This window comes from Hyla sarda, chromosome 5 (genome assembly GCF_029499605.1).
Source record: "Hyla sarda isolate aHylSar1 chromosome 5, aHylSar1.hap1, whole genome shotgun sequence".
In the NCBI taxonomy this organism is placed as follows: domain Eukaryota; kingdom Metazoa; phylum Chordata; class Amphibia; order Anura; family Hylidae; genus Hyla; species Hyla sarda.
Genome location: NC_079193.1, coordinates 115,301,265 through 115,329,098, shown reverse-complemented (window position 1 = coordinate 115,329,098; position 27,834 = coordinate 115,301,265). Strand labels below are relative to the sequence as shown.

At 42.3% G+C, this 27,834-nt stretch overlaps 1 protein-coding gene across 5 annotated transcripts in view; it reads right to left on the bottom strand.

Moving 5' to 3' along the window:
• The window catches only part of CTNND2 (catenin delta 2), a 913,533-nt gene that overhangs the window by 76,251 nt on the left and 809,448 nt on the right, over nucleotides 1-27,834 (bottom strand). The gene's annotated exons all lie outside the window — the stretch shown is intronic.

Genomic DNA, 27,834 nt, shown 5'->3' with positions numbered 1-27,834 from the left:
CCACACCTGACCAAATATCTCAACTAGATTGTTATCACAGGCTCCAACAGATATGCTGGAACCACAAGAGGTAAAACCTTAAGGGAAATCATATTCCTCCAATGCACATAGGTATCCCTTAGACGATACAGTTATTATTAGCGTCCAAGATTTATAGCCACACAACAACTAGTTAAAGATAAAGGTAATATTAGCCTCCTATACTCCTCCTGCTATGTAGAGATAGCTCCATAAATAAAGCAAATCCCTGACTCACAAAAACTGAAGATATACAACACAACAGCCGACGATCTAGGCTGTAGGTACTCAACCTATGATAAGAAAGGGGCTACCCATAAGGATAAGTTTAAGATGAAATAATCTAAAAAGAGGGAGGGTGGGTGGGTAACACAAACGAATTGCAGAGACCAAAGCACCAAGGGTCCCTGCCTGATATAGTGCCCAGACTCCTCCCACAAATTAGGTTAACTGTTTCAGCTAACCTTCACTTGTGGTTGGGTTACTTGATGTGAATAGTAATAAGACCACCAACCTATAGAACCATGCCTGATGTGTGCCCGGCCGGCCAATTAGGGTAACCTATGATAAGAAGGGGGCAAAACACCAACCTGGTAGGAATATTATTTTATTGAATAATGGTACAAAATTAAAAATTAGCCAACTGACTAAAGGCTTGTGCGATCTCCACCTGAGGGTCAGGAATGTACCTGTGGTAAGGCTAGGTTCACACTAGGTTTTGTAACTACGGTTCCCGTATACGGCTGGGAGGAGGGGGGGCCAGGCTTAATCGCGGCACCCGCACTCAGCCGTATAGGGGAACCGTATTTAATGCATGTCTATGGGCCGACCAGAGTGAACTGCAGCCTCCGGTCGGCTGCGTTTTCGGGCGTATGCTGTTTCCTGCCCGTAGGCAAAAACGCGGTCGACCACGTTTTTGCCTGCGTCCGGGAAACCGCATACAGCCAAAAATGCTGCGATTAAGCACCGCCCCCCTCCCAGCCATATACGTGAACCGTAGTTACAAAACGTAGTGTGAACCCAGCCTAACACGGGTAATTCCAGCTGCCCAACTTCTTGATGACATGTGAAGAGATGGCATGCCTAGAGGCAGATGACGCTGCCCCCATCCTAAATGAGTGCACAGAAATGGTAGCTGGATCCATACCTATGCCACATGCAAGTATGCTGACATGTCTCACAAAGTCCCTGGAGATCAGAGGGGATTACCGGAAATGGAAGTAACGGGGAATCAAGTGGTTTAGCATGTAATAAATTTAACAACTGATGAAGGACTTTAACGGGGCACCATTGATTGTTGGTGGGGTAGAAATTGACCAACTTGTTTTGTTTGTCGAGTTTTGTGCATTCTAATAGCTTGAATCCAGACCCTGAAGGTAGCAAATGTTTGATTAACAGGGCATGGGAATTGTAGGTAGTCTTAGTAAATTCATCCCGTATAAGAAACCCGTAGTAACCCAAATAAATAGCTGCTTTGATCACCATACTGGCAGAAACACCAAACGGGTTACTGTAATGTTTGACTGAATTGCTGGAAGTTAGCGGATACTGGAACTCTGGAAGGTGGCCTAAGGTTTGTCTGTTTTTTTAATTCACTTCAAGGCGGCTTTAACCAAGTGAGCACTAAGAATGGATGGGAGACTAGGATGGCACGGCAGTGTTGTATGCCTGCTAGATATAACTGGATAGAGCTATGTGATAATTTGAGAGATGAGTGGCAAAAGGAGACGAATGCTAGGATGTACTGAATGTCCAGAGGGCAAGGTGATGGGTATATGTGTTGGAACTTGAGGAAAGCGTTCCAAGCTATTTTGTAACACCTAGTGGTCTTATTTGCTAGTGAGTGGTGCATTAGGTAAGGGGTGCTGGCCTGGCCATCCTGTCTGCTTCCGGCATTACTTGGCGGAAGACCTGGAAATTGAAATGAGAGAGTGCGCCAGCAGCGACATTCTTTTTGCCCTCTTTGTGCACACACTCTACATGGAACTTTTGTAACAGGGCTGTATGAGCGAGTCTAAAGTGGGGATCAAAAGTTTGGACACCCCAGGTAAAAATTTGTATTAATGTGCATAAAGAAGCCAAGGAAAGATGGAAAAATCTCCAAAAGGCTTCAAATTACAGATTAGACATTCTTACAATATGTCAACAAAAGTTAGATTTTATTTCCATCGTTTACACTTTCAAAATAACAGAAAACCAAAAAAATGGCATCTGCAAAAGTTTGGGCACCCTGCAGAGTTAATATCTTGTACTGCCCCCTTTCGCAAGTATCACAGCCTGTAAACGCTTTTTGTAGCCAGCCAAGAGTCTTTCAATTCTTGTTTGAGGTATCTTTGCCCATTCTTTCTTACAAAAGTCTTCCGGTTCTTTGAGATTTCTGGGCCGTCTGTCACACACTGCTCTTTTAAGGTCTATCCATAGATTTTCAATTATGTTGAGGTCAGGAGATTGTGAAGGCCATGGCAAAACCTTCAGTTTACGCCTCTTGATGTAATCCCCCATGGATTTCGAGGTGTGTTTAGGATCATTATGCATTTGTAGAAGCCATCCACTCTTTAACTTCAGCTTTTTCACATATGGCATCAAGTTACCATCCAAAATTTGATGAAATTGAGATGTTCCCTGTGCCACTGGCTGCGATACAACCCCAAAGCATGATTGATCTACCCCTATGCTTAACAGTTGGACAGAGGTTCTTTTCATTAAATTCTGTTCCCCTTCTTCTCCAAACGTACCTTTGCTCATTTCGGCCAAAAATATGTTCATTTGCAAAGTTCGAACGCGGATTTTTGTGGTGAGGACGTAGAAGAGGTTTTCTTCTGATGACTCTTCCATGAAGACCATATTTGTACAAGTATCTCTTTATAGTGGAATAGTGTACCACAACTCCAGTCTCTGCCAGATCTTTTTGGAGGGATTGTGCAGTCAAACGGGGGTTTTGAATTGTTTTTCTCACAATCCTGCGAGCTGTTCTGTCTGATATTTGTCTTGGTCTTCCAGATCTTGCTTTAACTTCCACTGTTCCTGATGACTGCCATTTCATAATTACATTCCGAACAGAGGATATTGACATCTGAAAACGTTTTGCTATCTTCTTATAGCCTTCTCCAGCTATGTAACCGTCAACTATTTTCAGATTTCTAGACAACTGCTTAGAAGAACCCATGGCGCTGATTGTTGGGGCAAGGTCAGATGAGTCTGGGCATTTAAAACCTTTGAGATTGACATAACCTGGTCTTCCCAGATGATTACAGTGGTCCCTCAACATACAATGGTAATTCGTTCCTAACGAGCCATTGTTTATCGAATCCATCGTATGTTGAGGGATTCGTGCAATGTAAAGTATAGGAAGCTGTACTCACCTGTCCCCACCGCTCGCGATGGTGTCCCTGCTGCTCCCAATGGTGACCCCGGGCCTCCGCTGGGCTCTCCTAGTCATCTCCGGTTCTTCTGTCTTCTCCGGTCCTCTGCTGTCTTCTCTGGTCCTCCGCTGTCTTCCGCAAGGCCTTACTGGGCCTGCGTAGCGACGTCATTACGCCGCTGCGTACGCCATTCCTATTGGATGACGTGCGCAGCAGCGTATTGACGTCATCAGAGAGGGCCGAGAAGACACCGGAAGACCAGCGCTGGACCCGGAGGGCACCCCGGAGCATCGTGGAGGGGTAAGTAATACTTACCGCACCACACGGGGAACATTAAGCTGCTGTCCGGCAGCAGCTTAAGCATTTTGCGCTGCCGGATAGCACTTAATGTGATGGCCCCGACATAAAAAAGCATCGTATGTCGATGCTGACATCGACATGCGATGGCCTCTGAGAGGCCCTCGTATGTCGATTTGATCATATGTCGGGGCCATCGTAGGTCGGGGGGTCACTGTATTGAGAACAATCCCTTACACTGGCAGGTCTCAGCTTTGCAAAGGGGGCAGTGCATTCTATAAATTCTGCAGGGTGCCCAAACTTTTGCAGACACCATTTTTTTGTTTTCTGTTATTTTGAAAGTGTAAATGATGGAAATAACATCTAACTTTTGTTGACATATTATAAGAGTGTCTAATCTGTAATTTGATGCCTTTTGCAGATTTTTCCATCTTTCCTTGGCTTCTTTATGCACATTAATACAATTTACCTGGGGTACCCAAACTTTTGATCCCCACTGTATGTCTTAATAAAGTTATTTATGACCTATAAACACCTTTTGTTTATGGTATGGAATTTACCTAAAGACAAACTCCTTCCTCTTTCCGTTTTGTCCGATCCTTTCTGAATAGACCATAACCCTGTATGTTGATTGCCAATCATAGCTATTATCCAACCATGTCTCTGTTATACACACAAAGTCATAATCCTCCTCAGACATTATCAACTCCAGTTCATCAGTTTTATTGGTCAGACTTCTGGCATTAGTCAACATGTAATTCAAAGGTGTATGTTTTTTTTTTTCCTTTGAAGCCTATCTATTTTAACTATTCTAACCCCTCCCTCCGCTCTACCCCAAGTACATTAATAAGTCCCACCTCTCTATCTACACTATCTTCCCCCTCTATGTTGTCGGTCCCCCCCCTCCAATCCTTAGTTTAAACACTCCTCCACCCTTCTGGCGATCTTCTCCCCAAGCACAGTTGCACCCTCCCCATTGATGTGCAGCCCGTCCCTACTGTAGATCTGGCATCCGACATAGGAGTCGTCCCAATTCTCCATGAACCCAAACCCCTCCTTCCTACACCAGATTCTGAGCCACTTGTTTACCTCCCTAATTTCCTGCTGCCTCTCTGGTGTGGCTCGTGGTACAGATAATATTTCAGAAAATATTACCTTGGAGGTCCTTGCCTTAAGCTTGTGTCCTAAGTCCCTGAAATCATTTTTAAGGACACTCCACCTCCCTCTTACTTTGTCATTGGTGCCAATGTGTACCATGACTGCTGGGTCTTCTCCAGCCCCACCAAGTGTTAAAACAATTACCGATGGAGATTTTCCGCATTATCCTGTCTTGCATTTATCTTTCGAGGGCGAACAGCCTTCTTGGGGGACTTAAATCAGTTTGAGATGTTGTAAAGATGCAATATTCTAGAAATCACAGACTTGAAATGACCAACTTCTCTTGTTACGGCCGATAGGGTTACCCCTTTGGCCTTCATCTGGACAACCTGCTGCCAGAGGGTTTCAGTCACTTTGGAAAGGCACACCATTTTGGCAAAGTCAGTGAAAATTGGAAAGTTAGGCTGCCAGTTAAATAGAGTTTGTCAGATCATTAAAGGGGTATTCCAGGCAAAAACATCTTATCCCCTATCCTTTGGATAGGGGATAAGATGTCTGATCGTGGGGGGCCCGCTGCTGGGACCCCCCGCCATCTCCCTGCAGCACCCGCATTCTATGCGGGGTGCGTCTCCAGTTTCATAGACATGAAGGAAGGTTTCCAAAACTGGAGACGCAGCCCCCCATAGAATGCGGGTGCTGCAGGGAGATCACGGGGGGTCCCAGCAGCGGGCCCCCGCGATCAAACATCTTACGCCCTATCCTTTGGATAGGGGATAAGATGTTTTTGCCCGGAATACCCCATTAAGGAAATTAACACCAGTTGCCAGATTAACACCAATAACTTGCAGGTATCTGAAAGTGTTCTCTAATTTTGATCAGTGTTCTTTTTCAATTATCTCATTTATATTTTTATTTTCTGCTTTAGAATAAATACAATTTATGAAATAAGCTTAATATACTGCTATTTTACTCATGTTACTATATATTCACATAGGACTACACCGTGAACTTGACATTTAGGAAGTTGTCTGTTGTTCTCTAATTTTGATCTCCAGTGTGAAAATAGCCTGTTGACTGGATGAACTGGGGTCATGTGGTTTTGCAAGGTATGCTGGGCTACACTAGCACAATTTAGGCAACTAATAGGTAGTCTAAACTGACAGTATGAAATGGTGTTCAGACTAAGGCTTAGAAATAATGAACGGAAATTCTGAAGCAGCAGAATCCTCCCATTGCTGTCATTGGGATTATGCTGCACAGTGCACACTCCAGAATATTAGCAATGGAGTTTCTTCTGCTGAAATTTCGCCACTAAAGAAACAATCTCAGTCATTTCTTTGGCAGAATCCCCACAGAGTACATTACCATCTACAGGGACTGCAATATCAGTGTGGTCCTAGCGCCGCTCCTATGTGAACCTCGCCTCAGAATTCAAAAGATTTATCAAACAGCCTTGGCCATGTTGATAAATCTAGCACATTCTTAAAGGGGACAGGAATGGACTCATGTTAACCTAACTCGATAAAGTGGACAAGGCTGGAATGTTTCAATGGTGTTCTGCCCTCTTCATCAGGTCTGAGACAAAAAGATAAAAAATTACAACTTTAATACAGACAAGGACAACACTTGACTGGGAAGGGTTACTGATGTCACTAAAATAGAGTACAAACATATATACCATATTAGACAAGATAAAGTCTCTTGATATGATATATAAAAAACACTAATTGAATTATCACTCTAAAATAAATAAATGCAAGGTAGTTGAAATTTGAAAGGTGAAAGTTATTTAATTAAAATTTATTTAAAAATAAGCTAAATGGGTTTAGGAATAAGTATATAACAAGGATGGGCCAAAATGATGTATATTACTGTGTGTAACGCTCAACGGTCTTATGTTAGTATTATGTACGGTTATCTTTATCATATGTAAAGTGCCTGTTCTCCGGCCATTCATTCTGACGAGTGCCCCCCCCCCTTACTATTATCTCTGGCTCCGGGACTCGCGGTGCGGGACACTCCCACACGCGTGTGCTGGGCATTGCTATTGGTAACGCTCCGGCCGTTCTGTCCGGGCGTGAGCGCACCCCCTCTGCCTGTCTTGGTGGCTCCAGGACTCGCTATGCGGGACGCGCCCACATGCGAGCCCCAGGCATCCCCTCACCTCTCTTGGTCCCCGGCCTGTCTTCTGCTCTGCATCACCGGCACACGCTTCTTCTTTCCTTAGGGTGCGTGCTGGCATTGCTAGATTTAAAGGCCCAGTACACCCTTAATTGGTTCCCTGCTGGGTGGACCCTATATTAGTCTGGCACCTCCCTATCATGGTGCTGGATCTTTGTGCTTAGTGCCCTAGAGAAAGCGTTACTGTGAGTGTGCCATATTAGTGTTTCTGACCTCCAGCTTGTGACCTGACTGCTCCTTTGCCACCGGCCTCCTGACCTTGAGCCTGTGACCCGACTATGCTTCTTTGCTGCCTGCCTTCTGACCCGTACTATGTCTGAATACGCTTCATTCTCTGTGCCAAGTTACATCTGGGCAACCTGTGTGGACGGATCGTGCCAGGGGTAGCGACCTGGTTGCCTCCTGCCGCAGCAAGACCAACCTGCTTTGGGGCATGCTCTGGTGAAAACCAGCGGTACCTTAGACTCCGCTCCGGGGCGCAGTTCAGCCACTGTTCACACAGGACAGCGGATCCACTTCCCAGCTGTTTACGATAAGACCGTTACAGTAAAATCCGGTCATGGATCCAGGCCAAGTTCCTCTGCCAAGTGTTGCCGACCTCTCTACAATTGTGGCTCGACAGTCTGCACAGATAGAACAGCAGATGTATCAGCTTTCTGCACTGGTGCAGCAATTCCTAGCTTCACAACAGCCTCAACCACCACCGGCAGAACCCTCCGCTGCTCCTGCACCTGTTGCTTCAGTTGCTTCTGTTGCATCTGTCTCTGCCTTCTAAATATGATGGTGATTTGAAGTTGTGCAGGGGCTTCATAACTTCATAACTGTTCTATGCACCTAGAACTCCAAGCGGACCAGTTTCCTACTGAGCGTGCCAAAGTGGCATTTGTCATCAGCCTTCTTTCTGGAAAAGCCTTGGCCTGGACTACCCTGCTGTGGGACCACAATGACTCGTTGTCCTCTAATCTCCGGACTTTCCCTGCTGAATTCCGTAATGTATTTGAGGAACTGGCCTGGGCATCTTCTGCGGAGACTGCCTTACTGAATCTCGCTCAAGGAAATTCTTCTGTGGGAGAATATGCAGTACAATTCCGCATCTTGGCCTCCGAACTGGCCTGGAACAATGAGGCTTTGTGTGCTACTTTTAAAAAGGGTCTCTCTAGTAGGATCAAGGACGCCTTGGTGGCTCGAGATCTTCCATCCTTCCTGACTGATCTCATTAATCTTGCCATTCGAATTGACATGCGGTTCTCGGAGAGACAAGAGGAGCTACGTCATAAGAGAGAACCACTCCGTATGGCTCCCATCTTTCAATGTCCACTACAATTCTCTCCTATTCCACCTGCAGAAGAGCCCATGCAGGTGGACCGCATTAGACTTTCTCTGTGCCAAGTTACATCTGGGCAGCCTGTGTGTACAGATCGTGCCAGGGGTAGGTCCTAGATGTGGGTATATAGTAGAGGGTATATTGTGAGGCATCATAGTGGATGTGCTGAGGGGGAACAAGCAGGCCATGATCACACATTAGAAGTTCTTACTGAGAAGAGTGGTGGGGATGATAAAGAGGAGTTTAAAGAGAAGGATGTCAGCAGGCCTTTTGTTCTGAGCAACTGAGGAGCAAGTGAGGGTGACACTAGTGCTGGATTTGAAGGCTTGAGAAAAAAACATTCTAGAAAAGGGGCACAGTACAGTGGTGATGTACCTAGCTATTTACGGTCTCCTGCCATGTGGAAATTCTTTACTATGTGATCAGATGCAGGAAAGCAGGCACAGTGCTGTATCTGCAGAGAAAAAGTAAGACACAGGCAGGGTCTGAATTTAGGAATTAGGCCTCTACGTCAGCACATGGAGAAGCATCACAAAGCTTGGCTTGAAGTAAACCTAGTTCACCAATGGCTGCTGCTTGGTGGCTACAGCTAACTGTACCTCACCACTGCCTGCTGTATGTTGGTTACAGTTACCATTAGTCCCCGCTTTGCACAATCATGTGGCACAGAGGGTAGGCCACTCAATGCAGTTGTCTGCAACACAGTGCACGCAGTGGAAAATTTGACATACCTCAACTCTTATACTCCTGCTGTCCGCTGTCCACAACCCGTCCATGTGGTATACCATCATCCTTGCTGATGCTACTTTGAACCAGGCCTGGGCTGCCTGTCTGAAAATCTCTTCCCCCCCCCCCCCCCCCAAAAAAAAAAAATTATAAAGTTTCTTAACCTCCTATTGTACACAGACTACTAAAACTTCCTCCAGTAAACCGCAATGCCATGATGGTTGCTGGTGCAACCCTCAGCCAGCAAGGACTTTTGTTAATAAAACAGGTTTTTTAACCTCCTGCTGTACGCAGGTTACTACTCCCTCTCCAGTAAACCACTATGCCATGACAGTCCAGCAAGCCAGATCTGGGCCACCTGGCTGGCACAATTTGCCACTCAAAACAGTTTATTAACCTCCTGCTGTACACAGGATACTACAGCTCCCTTCAGTTAACCATTATGCCATGACGGTCCAGCATGCCAGGCCTGGGCCGGCTGGCTGACAATCTTTGCCACTAGAACTGGTTTCAAACTCCTGCTACGGAAAAATTCAAAAGAAATCTGTGGCAAATGACACTGATTACACAGTACTACCACCCCCCTGCTGTACACTAGCTAGTACTAATAACATCAGTCCGCCATCTCATGCTGTATGTTAGTAACATCAGTTAGCCACCACCTGCTGCACGTTGGATACTACTAGAAACACCAAGCCACCATCACCCTACTTCCAGACAGGCCTACCCATCATCCCCTAAAAAAGGGATAATGTCACTTTCCATACAAAAGCTATTTCTTTTTCACTATTTTAGAACACCAATTCTGTTGCTACTCCCAACGGACTGCTTGGAAAAGTCTATGCTGTCTTCTTAACTTGCTAGAATCATAACCTGTTGCTACTCTTATGAAGGGATCATTTTTGGAACGCTTGGAAAAATCCATGCCATCTTCACTTGCCAGACTCAAACCTATTGCTACTCCCATAAAATGTATATTTTTTGGCATACTTGGAAAAAGCCACTGCGTTTTTTGATAGCTCCGTGTGCATTTTCACGCTGGCAGTCATCTATCAACAACCAGGGCTAATTAATGCTGCTTAATTTTGGTGTGATTATGCCTAAAAAATCGTCGATCTGTAATAGTTACCATGGGTTACCGCATGTTACCATTACTGAGCCTTAAAACTCCTTTCAAACTACTTGAATAAATTTCTAGCAGCGTTAGAATCGTGTTTGGAGCTTACTTAATTGCAGGTTCGTGTTTAACTGTGCCAAACGGAACCTGCACTTTTGAAAAAGTTCAGTAAAACTTTTTCAAAAGTTTGCTTATCTCTAATTATAAGGTTTTGTTGTACTAACTACAAAAAGAATGACCTAATTCCAAGTTTGGTAAATGGGCCAAGGAAAAGTGAATATATGGGACACCGCAGTGAGACAACTTTTTTGACTGAATTTGTAATGAGTTTAGGAGCAATTGAGTAGTTAATTGCATGAATGTGTTTTTTATTGCTCTGTGGATTGTGGGGGAGATTTATCAAAACCTGTTCAAAGGAAAATTTGCTGAGTTGCCCATAGCAACCAATCAGATCACTTCTTTCATTTTTCAGAGGCCTTTCCAGAAATTAAAGAAGAAATCTGATCAGTTGCTATGGGCAACTCAGCAATATTTCCTTTAGACAGGTTTTGACAAATCTCCCCCTGTATCACTAGAACACCCTTACTGATTGCTAAATTGATGGCAGTATGCATTTAATTACATTTTGGTCAGGAAGAGCAAGTGTTTAAAGGGGTATTCCAGGCAAAACCTTTTTATATATATATATATATATATCAACTGGCTCTGGAAAGTTAAACAGATTTGTAAATTGTAACAACAAAAAGGAAAAAGAGTCTCAGCTCACCTGGGGCGTGCACGGCTACCTCCAACCAAAGCAGAAAAAAGTAGAAAAAGGCCAGCAAAAAAACCTTCATGGTGGCAGAAAGACACGGACATGTACAAAAGTAGAAAAAATTGCACATGGAAAAACAGTCCCAAACAAGGCTGACGCGTTTCAGGGTGCTATACCCTTACTCATAGCTTGCCAATACTCAAATGAGAACGCCTTATATACTACAAGGCCATCCCTTCCATTAGGAAGGGGAGGGACATCTTATGTCAGTGTGCAATCCAACACAAGTAAAACCAGGAAAATACATGCATAATTAAAAAACTCACATATAAAATCCAATAGGATTATATAACAGCTATGAGAAACAAAACAAATGATGAACTTATTAGTAATGTAGTATTAAGTCCGTCTTATTATTCAGGCCATGCGGATGTGTGCAATTCAACAAATAAATCCACATAATCTCTCTATTGTGAAGAATATGTATAAGATCATCTCCTCTTTTGCTTCTTTTGATTTTTTCAATGCCATAAAAACGCAAGGACAATATGTCTGAATTATGTTTGAGAAAAATTTTTTTTGAGACATTGGACATGCTAGGTGCCAAAGGACCTGCAGCATGCCTGATATGCTCCTGCATTCTCTTTTTTAAGGTGCGTTTAGTGCTACCTACATAATCCATTTTGAAAGTAGTGCAGGTGACTCTATATATTACGAGGGTACTATCGCAGTTGATAAACTCGCGAATCATATGGATTTTACCATCTATTGTACCTTCTATTTTATTGCCCTTTGTTGCATAGGGGCACACTACACACCTTGCGTTACCGCACTTATGAAAACCTTTGTCAGCCAGGTTGACTGCTCCTCCTCTACACAAACCATACTAGGAACAAGCAGGCTTGATAAAGTTGGAGCAAGTCGGGCAGAAAACCGGACCCCTGGTTTAATAATTTCTCCTACTACTGGATCTGCTGCCAGTAGGGGTAGATGTTTATTCACAATCCTTTTGATTTCATTAAATTCCATACTATAAGTGGTGACAAAGGTCACTTGATCATGAGTACTGGAATATTTCCTACCTGTTAAGAGGCTGTTGCGGTCCATATGATCTACCCGAGCCCGGGCTTTGTTCAGAAGCCAAGGGGGATATCCACGCGCTGTCAAGCGGGTGCAAACCCTTTCGGCTTCCCTCTGATACACTTGTGGTGAGGAAATGTTCCGTTTCATACGGATCAATTCCCCAACTGGTATGGCAGAAATAGTATGCTTAGCATGACAAGAATCCGCTCTTAGGATAGTATTGCCTGTAATATCCTTACGGTAAGGTTCAATTTCTACCTTTTTTGTTATAGAGTTACCCCGCAATAACAAATCCAAGAATGGAACCTCCTGTTTGTTGTATGTGTACGTAAATTTCAAATTACAATGATTGTCATTCATATATTGTATGAACGCGGATGCCTCCTTTGGATCGGATTTCCAAACTATAATCACGTCGTCCACATACCTCCCGTACCATGAGAGGCATGTGGAAAACCACCAAAAAACGTAAAGATTGGCTAACGCAGCTGAAGATTTGGCTCCCATTGAAGCACCCGTGCGCTGTAAATAAAAATCCTTGCCAAACAGAAAGTAATTGTGCTTCAAAACATAATCCACCACCTCTATAATAAACTGCTTTAAATCAAAGGAATAGTCTGAAAAACGATCCAAGATTTCCAAAATGGCCACCAGAGCCAAATTTTGGGGGATACACTCAATGTCGCAGGTGATCCACGACAGAGAGTCGCTCCATGTGAATCCATCCATAATACCTAGAAGATGTTTTGTATCTTTGATGTAGCTTGGACAGAGGTTTACAATGGGTTGGAGGACATAATCCAACCATTCACACACACAGAAGGTACAATAGATGGTAAAATCCATATGATTCGCGAGTTTATCAACTGCGATAGTACCCGTAATATATAGAGTCACCTGCACTACTTGCAAAATGGATTATGTAGGTAGCACTAAACGCACCTTAAAAAGAGAATGCAGGAGCATATCAGGCATGCTGCAGGTCCTTTGGCACCTAGCAAGTCCAATGTCTCAAAAAAAAAATTTCTCAAACATAATTCAGACATATCGTCCTTGCGTTTTTATGGCATTGAAAAAATCAAAAGAAGCAAAAGAGGAGATGATCTTATACGTATTCTTCACAATAGAGAGATTATGTGGATTTATTTGTTGAATTGCACACATCCGTATGGCCTGAATAATAAGACGGACTTAATACTACATTACTAATAAGTTCATCATTTGTTTTGTTTCTCATAGCTGTTATATAGTCCTATTGGATTTTATATGTGAGTTTTTTAATAATGCATGTATTTTCCTGGTTTTACTTGTGTTGGATTGCACACTGACATAAGATGTCCCTCCCCTTCCTAATGGAAGGGATGGCCTTGTAGTATATAAGGCGTTCTCATTTCAGTATTGGCAAGCTATGAGTAAGGGTATAGCAACCTGAAACGCGTCAGCCTTGTTTGGGACTGTTTTTCCATGTGCAATTTTTTCTACTTTTGTACATGTCCGTGTCTTTCTGCCACCATGAAGGTTTTTAACGAGGATTCGTGAATAAAGCTTTTGAAGATTTCATTCAGCCGTGCTGGCCTTTTTCTACTTTTTTCAGATTTGTAAATTACTTCTATTAAAAAATGTTAATCCTTCCAACAGTTATTAGCTTCTGAAGTTTTCTGTCTAACTGCTCAATGATGATGTCACGTCCCGGGAGCTGTGCATGATGGGAGAATATCCCCATAGGAACTGCACAGCTCCCGGGACGTGAGTCATCAGTGAGCAGTTAGACAGAAAACAACAACTCAACTTCAGAAGCTAATAACTATTGGAAGGATTAAGATTTTTTAATAGAAGTAATTTACAAATCTGTTTAACTTTCCAGAGCCAGTTGATATATAGAAAAAAAGTTTTGGCCTGGAATACCCCTTTAACTGATTTGTGGTTTGTGTTTTTTGTGTATATAGTAATTGCAGTAAATGGCCTGTAGATGTTTTCATAGGATAGAAGTGAATTCATTGTAATATGAGTGGATACTAAAAATAAACCAATTAAACATATTAATTAGCTCATAGAAAAAAATAAAATATTATTTTAAGGTATGATGGGCTATTTATTATTTAAATTATAAATATATTAAGTCTTTTTGTTGAGATATCTAATAAGTTGGATTACTTCATTCAGACCCAGAGGATGCAGCGTTTATAAATGGAAGATTCAGTACATCTCTTTTCTATTTAGAACTCCTAATTTATTGGAAGCTGGGGAAAGAGTGATTAATGGGATACATTGTAATGGGGTTTGGATAATATATACCAAATCCACAGTGGCTCATAGCTTGCAAAAAAAATTGACTGATGTAAAAAAAAATAACTAGATGAAAAATAGGTAAGTATTCAATGCTACTTTAATGTAAAGAAAATTGAGTAAATGTATACAGTGCTCACATGATTGCTACCAACAATTACAATAAAATTGTATAAATGATGCCCTACTGAAAATCTAAAATAATTTGTCATAATAATTCATAATAATTCACTTAATAAATAGAGAACAAAAAATTGGCTACTGGACCATAGAAAATACCACAAAAATGATATATCAAGAACAAAGTTCATTAATTGTTAAAGGGGTACTCCCATGGAAAACTTTTTTTTTTAAATAAACTGGTGCCAAAAAGTTAAACAGATTTGTAAATTACTTCTATTAACCCCTTAACGACGCAGGACGTATATTTACGTCCTGCGCCGACTCCCGCGATATGAAGCGGGATCGCGCCGCGATCCCGCATCATATTGCGTCGGTCTCATCAACAGCCGGGACCCGCAGCTAATACCACATATCGCCGATCGCGGCAATGTGCGGTATTAACCCTTCTAAAGCGAAAGTGAAAGTCGGGCTGTTCGGGACCGCCGCGGTGAAATCGTGGCGTCCCGAACAGCTGACCGGACACCGGGAGGGCCCTTATCTGCCTCCTCGGTGTCCGATCTGCGAATGACTGCTCCGTGTCTGAGATCCAGGCAGGAGCAGTCAAGCGCCGATAACACTGATCACAGGCGTGTTAATGCACGCCTGTGATCAGGATGAGAGATCAGTGTGTGCAGTGTTATGGGTCCCTATGGGACCTATAACACTGCAAAAAAAATGTGAAAAAAAAGTGTTAATAAAGGTCATTTAACCCCTTCCCTAATAAAAGTTTGAATCACCCCCCTTTTCCCATAAAAAAAATAAAACTGTGTAAAAAAAAATAAAAATAAATATATGTTGTATCGCCGCGTGCGTAAATGTCCGAACTATAAAAATATATCATTAATTAAACCGCACGGTCAATGGCGTACGCGCAAAAAAATTCCAAAGTCCAAAAAAGCGTATTTTGGTCACTTTTTAAACTAAAAAAGTTATAGGGGTCAGAAGATGACATTTTTTAAACGTATACATTTTCCTGCATGTAGTTATGATTTTTTCCAGAAGTGCGACAAAATCAAACCTATATAAGTAGGGTATCATTTTAACCGTATGGACCTACAGAATAATGATAAGGCGTAATTTTTACCGAAATATGCACTGCGTAGAAACGGAAGCCCCCAAAATTTACAAAATTGCGTTTTTTCTTCGATTTTGTCGCACAATGATTTTTTTTTTCCGTTTCGCCGTGCATTTTTGGGTAAAATGACTAATGTCACTGCAAAGTAGAATTGGCAACGCAAAAAATAAGCCATAATATGGATTTTTAGGTGGAAAATTGAAAGGGTTATGATTTTTAAAAGGTAAGGAGGAAAAAAGAAAGTGCAAAAACGGAAAAACCCTGAGTCCTTAAGGGGTTAAAAAAATCTTAATCCTTCCAGTACTTTTTAGGGGCTATATACCACAGAGGAAATATTTTGCTTTTTAGATTTCTCTGATGTCATGACCACCGTGCTCTCTGCTGACCTCTGCTATCCATTTTAGGAACTGTCCAGAGCAGGAAAAAAAATCCCCATAGCAAACATCTGCTGCTCTAGACAGTTCCTAAAATGGACAGTAGAGAGCACTGTGGTCATGACATCAGTATATATAGTATATAGCCCCTAAAAAGTACTGGAAGGATTAAGATTTTTTAAAAGAAGTAATTTACAAATCTGTTTAACTTTCTGGCACCAGTTGATTTAAAAAAAAAAAAAAAATTCCACGGGAGTACCCCTTTAAGTAAACATGAACCCAGCAATTGCTTTGTGAAAAGAACGGTTGCATTTATAAAGGACCAGGACAAAAACATTCATGTAGCAAACACTCTCCGTGAGTACACAGAGTTTCATTCTCTGGTTATCCGGCTATCCTTTTCACTAGCTTCAGTTCCAGTGCTGACTTGGAGCATGGGGGGAGCTTTGTGACGTCACCACTGCTGTTCTCTGCATGGTCCCGCAGCTGGCAAACAGCAGCAGTTACGTCACAAAGTTCCGCCCATGCACCAAGTTGGCCACGGAACAGAAGATACTGAAGAGAAAAGCCAGAGAACCAGAGAATGGAATGGGATCAGGTAAGTATCATAGTCATCAGTGTCACTGATGACAGATTTCCTTTAACTGTTCTTCAACCGTCCATCATACCAAGACAACCATCAAAGAACAGCTGTCCCTCAGAACCAGACCCAACACATTGTTTGGGCTGGCTCCAGGGCAGAGCCCAAAATACACCTAATGGCTAGTCTGTACATGGCCTACATTTAAACTGGGATAGTGTCTCCAACAGTTAGCAAACTTTATCATTTAGGGCAAGTTGTTTTTTTATGTGAGTTTTTCTTCATGACATCACTGACAGTGGCTCGGTAACCTTTAGTCCAATACAATTATTCATTGTTGGTGTTATACCAAATAGGCTGTGTATAGTAGGTTGCATAAATACAAGGCGGACAATAGAATGTGTGACATGCATGAAGACCCTGTCCCAGGTAAAATGTAGGCCAAGTAAGGACTAGCCATTAGGTGTATTTTGGGCTCTGCCCTGGAGCCAGCCCAAACCATGGGGGAAAACCTGTCCAGAGGAAAAGTTGTTGAGTTGCCCATAGCATTAATCAGATTGCTTCTTTCATTTTAAAAAAAGGCCTCTGAAAAATGAAAGATGCGATCTGATTGGTTGCTATGGGCAACTCAGCAACTTTTCCTCTGGACAGATTTTGATAAATTCCCCCCCATATGTTAGGTTTGTTTCTGAGGGACAGCTGTTCTTTGTCAGTTGTTTTGGTATGATGGCTGGTCGAAAAACAGTCAACCAATTAGAAACATAGAGTGTGTCGGCCGATAAGAACCATTTGGCCCATCTAGTTTGCCCATTTAGACGCTAACATTGGTGACTGCAGTGTACTCACAGTGAGTGTTTGCTACATGAATTTTTGTCCTGGCCCTTAACAAATGCAACCGTTATATTCACAAAGCAATTTCTGGGTTAAAGTTTACTTAACAATTATTGAACTTTGTTCTTGATATAAAATCTTTATGGTATTTTCTATAGTCTGGTAGCCATATGATTGGAAATGTCACTCAGAAACCACTCTTAATTCTCTATTTAATAATTGAATTATTATGAATTGTAGATCTTAAATTATTTTATATATTTAGTAGGGCACCATTTATAGCTTCACATATGGCCACGTTTTATTGTAATTTTTCGTAGCAATCATGTGGGTACTGTATACATTTACTTAATTTTCTTTAGATTATTGTAGTATTGAACACTTACCTATTTTTCATCTAGTGATTATTTTTATTTCATTCAATTTTTGAGCAAGCTATGTGCCACTGTGGATCAAGGATATATTTAAAATTTTAAGTGTGGGCACGCTCTAAAGGGGAATAGAAGTTAGCTGTTACAAGATGGTGTGATCATGCTGCGTGGTGGTTATGCGCATGCATGAACATGCTGGCTTGAATGTAATGATAGTTCCCGTTTGAGACATGGCTGCAATTGCGCCGTTCTAGTTGGTTGTGCAGGCGCGATATATGGACTAGCATCTGCGTTTCCGACTTTAAGTTTAATCATTTATTATAATGATTGCGTTCCCCAGTTGTATAGTAAGCCATGGGTCTTTAATAATAACAGATTAGTGTTTTTAATTCATTTCATGAATCACATGTGGATAGAAACAATATATATATATGACTTGTAATAGGCACAAACACTTTATAATTGTATGACTATGATCATTTTAACTGATGCAGCTTTTCTATATGATTATACACATTTATGAATTTGATTGCCACTTGTTTTATCCTAATTGTTAACTGTTCAAGATGGAATACATTTTTCTTGATTTTTTTCACTTTATTTGGAGTGCTGCATTGGATTCTTGTTTTGTTTGCTGAAAGGGACCTAGCGAACCTTATCCCTAACTTTTGCCTGCACCAGCACCTTATGAACACATACACACACAATTATTTATATATATATATATATATATATATATATATATATATATATATATATATATACACACCGATTTTTTTAATTACATTTCTTATGTACATTCATGATATCTTCTTAGTTTGGGCTGGTACTCCCGCCCAACTACAGGATTTTAACTGTTATTTAAAGTCCATCACTGAACATATCCAATTCACGTTAACATCTTCTACTACCGAAGTACAGTTACTTGACACACTAGTACGAGTAAAGGAAACATGTCTCACCATCTCTCTCTATGTCAAACCTACCGACTGCAATTCAGTCCTTAGATTCGACAGTGGACATCCCAAATCCACTGTCCGATCTTTGCCATTCAGCCAGATGATCCGAGCCAAACGGATCATCAGTACTGAAACGCAACTTGAACCCACCCTTGACAAAATGGCGGATAATTTCATCAAATGTGGGTACCATAAAAAGTTGATATCTGAGAGTAAATCTTCAGTTATGCAACTTGACGAAGACTCCTTACTGGCTGTTAACAGAAAGGAGTCTGCTATATCCAGGCTTGCTTTTATTTCATCCTTTTCAGGTATGTCGCACAAAACTGCGGGCATCATCAGAAAATATTGGAGTATTCTAACTAAAAACATCAATGTTTTGGAATTTCAACAACCTCCATTTGTCATACCGTAGGCCGAGGAATCTTAGAAACCAACTCATTAAATCAGACGTGTCATTAAGAAAAAAACAACAAAAATTCTTATCTGTATAAAGTGTATGGTCATTCCCTTACCGTTCCTGTATCAACTGCAAATATATGAGTAAAGGTAGCTGTTTCCGTCATCCAACTACAGGGAAGGAGTTCAAAATTTCCCATTACCTCACCTGCACTAGTGATTATGTTCTTTATGTATTGTAGTGTCCTTGCAATTTACTGTATGTGTGTGAAAAAACCCGTGACTTTAAAACTCGTTTTAACCAACACTGGCACACTATTCGCTAACATAGATTGGACCTTCCGGTCCCTAAACATTTTGTGGAGGCTGGACACGTGGAACGTGATCCCACCCCCTTAAAAGAGGAGGCGACAGGGTCAGTCTTTCGAATAAAAAACAATTGAGATAGATTTTTCATTCACAGTGTCTTAGGCCCAATGGGCTCAATGTTGACTTAAAAATTTTCCAGAATACTTGTAATGCGTGATGTAATGTGATCCGTGCCTGCTTTCATTCTCTGTGTCGGCATTTGTATATTAAATTTTTTTTTCTTTTTCTTTTAGATTTTGGTCGGGAGCTCAGGAAGGACCCCACGCATCAATATTGGAGTATTAATGTTTGATTCTTATGTAGGATGTTATCCTTTTATTTGTGCAGATAAGTGACATCAAACACTATAGAGAGGATTTTGTTCTGAGTTTCCTTCTTTTTGGCACCATTTTCACATATTTGCACATTACTCTGAAATTAGTGCCCTAATTATGGACCAGTGTCCGGATAGTGCTCACCTGTCCTCCGTCTAGGGGAACAGGTGGACACTGCCTGTTATGTCTCTGCCACACTCTCTGAGATGCTCGGAGATCGCGTGCACTGACTGACACACAGTGTGTGCTAGGGGCGCTTTGTCTGGTTGCAAGCTGCAACAGCTACACTAGGTGCCCATACCTTTACCATTATCTATCATGGCAATCGTGTTATCTATTATCAGTGCGCACACAACAATACTATATGCCAACACTATTGCCCATACTTGCAATGGTGTTTGCTTTGAGCTGAACCAGCGCGCATGCGCTGATATCCTCTGGTGCGTGACCTCAATTCCGCCTGAGACCGGAAATACACGTAAGCGGTCTCCAGCATTCTTGCTGATATCTCTATGTTTCTAATATGCGTGTTCCGTTTCGTATACTCCATGTGGCGGCCGGAATGTCCTCCTCCTGACTTCAGGTATCGCTGTTTCTTTCACCTTTGTCACGATCACGCTGAACACTGCATATAATGCTATGTATCTGAGTATTTGAATTATCACTGTATATTTTATTATGGTATGTACTTGAATATTTGACTATACACTGTTTATATGTAATCATGGTACTTCTGTTCACTTTACTAATATAATGTTTATTAATATATGTTAATTACATTATGATGTCAGAGGAAATGACATCATTATGCACCTCCTATTTAAATCAGCCATCATGTTCAATGTATTGCTTGACAAAGGTCACGTGAGGTGACCGAAATGTCGCACACCTGTTGATGAAAATAAAGCAACTTATTTGATTCACCGTCTGGAGTGCTACTGCACATGTGTCCCTTTTGTTTTCTCTACTTTCTGAGACATTCTTAAAGGGGGTCATCCAGCATTAGATAAAAAAAAGAGCTGATATATATCTATATATATATAAAACTCAATGGGGAAGATTTATCAAAACCTGTGCAGAGGAAAACTTTCCCAGTTGCAGATAGCAACCAATCAGATCGCTTCTTTCATTTTGCAGAGGCCTTGGTAAAAATGAAAGGAGCGATCTGATTGGTTGCTATGGGCAACTGGGCAGCTTTTCCTCTACACAGATTTTGATAAATCTCCCACAATATGTGTGTATGTGTTTGTATGTATGTGTGTATGTTCTACAAAAACATCAAAACGGCTAAAGATATTAACATGAAACTTGGCACACATGTTAATTATATGTCAACAACAAACATAGGATAGGTAATTTAACCCTTACTCACCCCCATTTTCCAGGGGCGGGGTTTATGTTTAAAGTCCCATACAAGTCTATAGGAAATATATGTTACTGCATAACTTCCAAACGGCTGGAGATATTTCGATAATACTTGGTCACATGTTATATGTCCACTTAACCCCTTAAGGACACATGACGTTCTCATACGTCTCCATTTCCGAGTCCTTAAGGACACATGATGTATGAGAACGTCATGTGTTTTACCGGCCCCCCGCAACCATCTGGAGTGGAGCCGGTGCCCGATGCCTGCTCAAATCGTTCAGCAGGCATCGGGGCATATCCCCCAGGGGGGTCATGATGACCCCCCCATGTCGGCGATGGCCGCAGATCGCTGGACAATTCAGTCCAGCGATCTGCGGCGGATTCCGGGTCAATCGGGTCTCCAGTGACCCGGAATTATTGGCTGATCGGGGCCGTCAGAGACGGCCCCGAACAGCCATAGCCAGCAGCCATAGCCACGATCGCCCTGATTCGTCGGCCGGACTCCCGCAACCCGCTCCGCCCCTCTTCCGGAGGACGTGAGAGGGTGCGGGACGTGCACCCCGGGTGCTGGGGACCCCGATCCCCGGCTTCCCTGTTGGGATCAGGGCCCCAGGAGCAGCGGCGGCGGCGACGAGGGACTGACCTGATGTGGCTGGATCGTTGGAGGTGAGTGACAGCCTCCTGCTGTTGCTTAGCAACAGCTCCCAGCATGCAAAAAGGGCATGCTGGGAGCTGTAGTTATGCAAAAGCAGGAGGCAGACCACCACAACTCCCAGCATTCCCTTATGGGCATGCTGGGACTTGTAGTTTTGCAACAGCTGGAGGCACATTCTTTCTATGGAAAAGTGTACCTTCAGCTGTTGTATAACTACAACTCCCAGCTTGCACAATCAGCTAAAGTGCATTCTGGGAGTTGTAGTGGTGCATCTGGTGGTTGCATAACTACAACTCCCAGCATGCCCGTTGGCTGTCGGTGACTGCTGAGAGTTGTAGTTTTGCAACAGCTGAAGGCACACTGAGTTAAGTAGCAAACCAGTGTGTCTCCAGCTGATGCATAACTACAATCCGCAGCATCCCCAGCCAAAGTAGTATGCCTCCAGCTGTTGCATAACTACAAGACCCAGCATGCCCTTCCGCTGTCCGTACATGCTGGGGGTTGTAGCTTTTGCAACAGCTGAAGGCACACTGGTTGCAAAACACTGAGTTTGTTACCAAACTCTGTGTTTCACAACCAGTGTGCCTCCAGCTGTTGCAAAACTACAACTCCCAGCATGCACTGATAGACTGTACATGCTGGGAGTTGTAGTTTTGCAACAGCTGGATGTCCCCCCCCCCAATGTGAATGTACAGGGTACACTCACATGGGCGGAGGATTACAGTAAGTATCCGGCTGCAAGTTTGAGGTGCGGCAAAATTTCTGCCGCAGCTCAAACTGCCAGCGAGAAACTACTGTGAATCCCCGCCCGTGCGACTGTACCCTAAAAACACTACACTACACTAACACACAATAAAATAAAAAGTAAAAAACACTACGTATACACATACCCCTACACAGCCCCCCTCCCCTCCCCAATAAAAATTAAAAACGTCTGGTACGCCACTGTTTCCAAAACGGAGCGTCCAGCGGTTGCAAAACTACAACTCCCAGTATGCACTGATAGACCGTACATGCTGGGAGTTGTAGTTTTGCAACAGCTGGATGTCCCCCCCCCCCCAATGTGAACATACAGGGTACACTCACATGGGCGGAGGATTACAGTAAGTATCCGGCTGCAAATTTGAGCTGCGTCAAATTTTCTGCCGCAGCTCAAACTGCCAGCGAGAAACTACTGTGAACCCCCGCCCGTGTGACTGTACTCCAAAAACACTACACTACACTAACACAAAATAAAATAAAAAGTAAAAAACACTACATATACACAACCCCCCTCCCCTCCCCAATAAAAATGAAAAACGTCTGGTACGCCACTGTTTCCAAAACGGAGTCTCCAGCTGTTGCAAAACAGCTACTCCCAGTATTGCCAGATAGCCGTTGACTGTCTAAGCATGCTGGGAGTTTTACAACAGCTGGAGGCACCCTGTTTGGGAATCACTGGTGTAGAATACCCCTATGTCCACCCCTATGCAAGTCCCTAATTTAGGCCTCAAATGCGCATGGCGCTCTCACTTTGGAGCCCTGTCTTATTTCAAGGCAACAGTGTAGGGCCACATATGGGGTTTGGCCGTACTCGGGAGAAATTGCCTAACAAATTTTGGGGGGTATTTTCTGCTATTACCCTTTTTAAAAATGGAAAATTTTGGGGAAAACAAGCATTTTAGGTAAAAAAAATATATATTTTTTTTACATATGCAAAAGTCGTGAAACACCTGTAGGGTATTAAGGTTCAAATTACCCCTTCTTACGTTCCCCGAGGGGTCTAGTTTCCAAAATGGTATGCCATGTGTTTTTTTTTGCTGTTCTGGCACCATAGGGGCTTCCTAAAGGCGGCATGCCCCCGGAGCAAAATTTGCTTTCAAAAAGCCAAATGTGACTCCTTCTCTTCTGAGACATGTAGTGCGCCAGCAGAGCACTTTTCACCCCCATATGGGGTGTTTTCTGAATCGGGAGAAATTGGGCTTCAAATTTTGGGGGGTATTTTCTGCTATTACCCTTTTTAAAAATGTAAACATTTTGGGAAAACAAGCATTTTAGGTTAAAAAAATTGTTTTTTTACATATGCAAAAGTCGTGAAACACCTGTAGGGTATTAAGGTTCACGTTACCCCTTGTTACGTTCCCCGAGGGGTCTAGTTTCCAAAATGGTATGCATGTGTTTTTTTTTGCTGTTCTGGCACCATAGGGGCTTCCTAAATGCGGCATGCCCCCAGAGCAAAATTTGCTTTCAAAAAGCCAAATGTGACTCCTTCTCTTCTGAGACCTGTAGTGCGCCAGCAGAGAACTTTTCACCCCCATATGAGGTGTCTTCTGTATCGGGAGAAATTGGGCTTCAAATTTTGGGGGGTATTTTCTGCTATTACCCTTTTTAAAAATGTAAAATTTTTGGGAAACCAAGCATTTTAGGTTAAAAAAATATATATTTTTTTTACATATGCAAAAGTCGTGAATCACTTGTGGGGTATTAAGGTTCACTTTATCCCTTGTTATGTTCCCTGAGGGGTCTAGTTTCCAAAATGGTATGCCATGTGTTTTTTTTTGCTGTCCTGGCACCATAGGGGCTTCCTAAATGCGGCATGCCCCCCAAAAACCATTTGTCGCTCCTTCCCTTCTGAGCCCTCTACTGCGCCCGCTGAACAATTAACATAGACATATGAGGTATGTGCTTACTCGAGAAAAATTGGGTTTCAAATACAAGTAAAAATTTTCTCCTTTTTACCCCTTGCAAAAATTCAAAAATTGGGTCTACAAGAACATGCGAGTGTAAAAAATGAAGATTTTGAATTTTCTCCTTCACTTTGCTGCTATTCCTGTGAAACACCTAAAGGGTTAATACACTTACTGAATGTCATTTTGAATACTTTGGGGGGTGCAGTTTTTATAATGGGGTAATTTATGGGGTATTTCTAATATGAAGACCCTTCAAATCCACTTCAAACCTGAACTGGTCCCTGAAAAATAGTGAGTTTGAAAATTTTGTGAAAAATTTCAAAATTGCTGCTGATCTTTGAAGCCCTCTGGTGTCTTCCAAAAGTAAAAACTCATAAATTTTATGATGCAAACATAAAGTAGACATAATGTATATGTGAACCCCAAAAAAATATATATTTTGAATATCCATTTTCCTTACAAGCAGAGAGCTTCAAAGTTAGAAAAATGCTAAATTTTCATTTTTTTCATCAAATTTTGGGATTTTTCACCAAGAAAGGATGCAAGTTACCATAAAATTTTACCACTAAGTTAAAGTAGAATATGTCACGAAAAAACAATCTCGGAATCAGAATGATAACTAGAAGCATCCCAGAGTTATTAATGTTTAAAGTGACAGTGGTCAGAATTGCAAAAAACGCTCGGGTCCTTAAGGTGTAAAATGGCCTGGTCCTTAAGGGGTTAAAATATAGGATAGTTAATTTAACCCTTAACCACCCCCATTTGTGAGTGTCGGAGTTTTTGTTTAAAGTCCCATGAAAATCAGTGGGAAATGTATGTTCTCACATAACTTCTGTACGGCTGGAGATATTTCAATATCTGGTGCACATATTACGGGTCGGGATAGGAGGTCGAGTTAGGAGGTCAGGATTTGAGGACGGAATTTGAGAATGGGATGGGAGGTCGGGATATGAGGACGGGATAGGAGGTCAGGATAGGAGGTCGGGAGAGGAGGTCGAGAGAGCAGGTCGAGATAGGAGGACGGGATAGGAGGATGGGAATGGAGGTCAGGATAGGAGGTCGAGATAGGTGGTCGGGATAGGAGGTCGGGATAGGAGGTCGGGATATGAGGGCGGGATATGGGGTCGGGATAGGAGGTCGGGATAGGAGGTCGGGATAGGAGGTGGGGATAGGAGGACGGCATAGGAGGTCGGGATAGGAGGTCGAGATAGGAGGTCGAGATAGGAGGTCGGAATAGGAGGTCTAGTTAGGAGGACGGGATAAGAGGAGGGGATAGGAGGTGGAGATAGGAGGACAGGATAGGAGGTCGGGATAGGAGGAGGGGATAGGAGGGTGGGATAGGAGGTCGAGTTAGGAGGTCAGGATATGAGGGGGAGATAGGAGGTGGAGATAGGCGGACGGGATAGGAGGTCAGGATAGGAGGTCAGGATAGGAGGACAGGATAGGAGGTTGAGATAGGTCGGGGTAGGAGGACGGAATATGGGGTTGGGATATGAAAACAATATATGGGGATTGGATATGAAGTCAAAAGCTTCCTCCTCTGTTGATTTTCCTCCCCAACAAGGATGAGGAAGGAAAAACTGGGCAATGCCGGGTACTCAGCTAGTATAAAATAAAAAACTGGACCACATTTGTGTGCCGGCTGGGTGTGGTTTTACAGCTTAATTACATTAAAGTGAATAAAGCCAAGTAATTATACCACAAGCAACCTGCACACAGATGTGGTTCTGTTTTTGGAAAATAGCTTTGTTTTTCTATTTCTGGATAACCTCTTTAAGTTGTCTAGTCTACACTGAATTAAATAGTTTTAGTAAATCTGGGCCATTGTTCACATTCAGAGGCTACCTAGTTATGTGCTTGCTGAATAGTGAACACAGTTGCCATTTGTCTAGCCTTTTGTTGTATTTTTGAGGTCCTCTGCATTTTATTTTCAAAATGCACAGTGTTCCAGGTATGTAATTTTTCTCATTTTTCCCATAGGCTTCTATATAGTACTTGAAAAATGTTTGTTACAAAGGTGAATAATACAAAAAATGGCACATGTAAACATGTACATGCATTTGTATTTATTTTTTTTAAGCTCCACAAAATGAACCTATGTAAATGGAGTAATGCATTTATTTATCAAGACATTTATTAGCTCAATAAAGTTATTATTAAATTTCTAGTTTGGTACGACTAAGGTCCAGGCTGAATTACTATAATCTTTTAAAAACAAACAAACAAAAAAACAGCTGTTCATTTTAAAGGGGTTAAATATCTTTTTACGGCAATTATTATACGTAATAGAAATAGAATTTTATACCTAAAACAAAATGTTGTTCAAAGGTGGACATTCCTTTTAAATGAGCACTGTCAGATTTAAAAACTTTTTATTTGTTGTACATCTTTGCAAAACATTAACTTTTCTAATATACTTCATAAGAACATTTTATTTCCTTTTTATAGAAATCATGGCTTATAAAATCATGGCTTTGTCCGAGCTGAAGCACAGGCTTGGACAAAGTCCAGTAAGTGAGGGTGGGATAGCACTAGTCTGTGCTCCCTCCTGTCTCATAGTACTCCTTTGTGGTCTCTCCTGTCTGACAGTAATCCACTGTGCTCTCTCCTGTATGATAGCATTCCTCTGAGCACTTACCTGTCTGATAGCACTCCTCTGTGCGCTCACCTGTCTGATAGTACTCCTCTGCGCTCTCTCCTGTCTGATAGCACTCCTCTGCGCTCTATCCTGACAGATAGGACTCCTCTGTGCTCGCTCCTGTCTGATAGGACTCCTCTGTGCTCTTTCCTGTCTGATAGCACTCCTCTGTTCTCTCTCCTGTCTGATAGCACTCCTCTGTGCTCTCTCCTGTCTGATAGCACTCCTCTGTGCTCTCTCCTGTCTGATTTCACTCCTCTGTGCTCTCTCCTGTCTGATAGTACCCCTCTGTGCTCTCTCCTGTCTGATAGTACTCCTCTGTGCTCTCTCCTGTCTGATAGTACCCCTCTGTGCTCTCTCCTGTCTGATAGTACTCCTCTGTGCTCTCTCCTGTCTGATAGTACTCCTCTGTGCTTTCTCCTGTCTGATAGTACTCCTCTGTGCTCTCTCCTGTCTGATAGTACTCCTCTGTGCTTTCTCCTGTCTGATAGTACCCCTCTGTGCTCTCTCCTGTCTGATAGTACTCCTCTGTGCTCTCTCCTGTCTGATAGTACTCCTCTGTGCTCTCTCCTGTCTGATAGTACTCCTCTGTGCTCTCTCCTGTCTGACACAGACAAGTGCTAGCCCACCCTCACTTACTGGACTTTGTCCATGCCTGTGCTTCAGCTTGGACAAAACAATAATTTTATAAGCCATGATTTCTATAAAAAGGAAATAACATTTTCTAGAAAGGTTAATGTTTTGCCAAGATGTACAAACATATAAAAAGTTTTTGTATTTGACAGTGCCCATTTAAGCATTTTCATAACATATCACTACTGCAA